The sequence below is a fragment of the Penaeus monodon genome, chromosome 24 (genome assembly GCF_015228065.2).
Source record: "Penaeus monodon isolate SGIC_2016 chromosome 24, NSTDA_Pmon_1, whole genome shotgun sequence".
Classification (NCBI taxonomy): domain Eukaryota; kingdom Metazoa; phylum Arthropoda; class Malacostraca; order Decapoda; family Penaeidae; genus Penaeus; species Penaeus monodon.
In genome coordinates this window covers 9,103,133-9,103,654 of record NC_051409.1, presented here as the reverse complement: position 1 = coordinate 9,103,654, position 522 = coordinate 9,103,133, and positions in this window count along the sequence as shown.

Sequence of the window (522 nt, the reverse complement as noted above, 5' to 3'; positions counted from 1 at the left end):
TAGAGAGTGGTGGGTTGCATGCCAGAAAACGAAAGAGGAAGAAAGAAAGAGAGGTGTATAACGACCAGGAGAAAAGCAAACAAATGATATTACGTCTACAGTATGATTTAACGCCTTTTGGTGTGTTTACGGAACAGAGTGTGAGAGCGAACTGTGGTGTTTTTGTGCGAAGAACAGGAGGCAGAGAAGGAAGCTGAGTCAGAGAATTTGTAACATAGGTAGAGACAGAAAAATGAAGGATGCAGGTATGAAGGGAAAAGAGGAAAGAGAGGAGGTGGAGAGAATGAGGAAAGAATATAATATCAGATAATTGATTTATGACTAGCGTTTCAGAGGAGACGAAAATACACGATACTTTGTTTTTCTTTTCTTTTCTTTTTGATAGGGGGTAGGAAGGAGAGCATTGCAGACTCTTTGTGTGATGAGTTCGCATAACTTATGTCCACATGACGGCGTGAGAAGCTTTCTGAGAATCTGTCGGTCGAGATCGGAAAAGGTTTGTTGTCTTTAACACCAGAAACC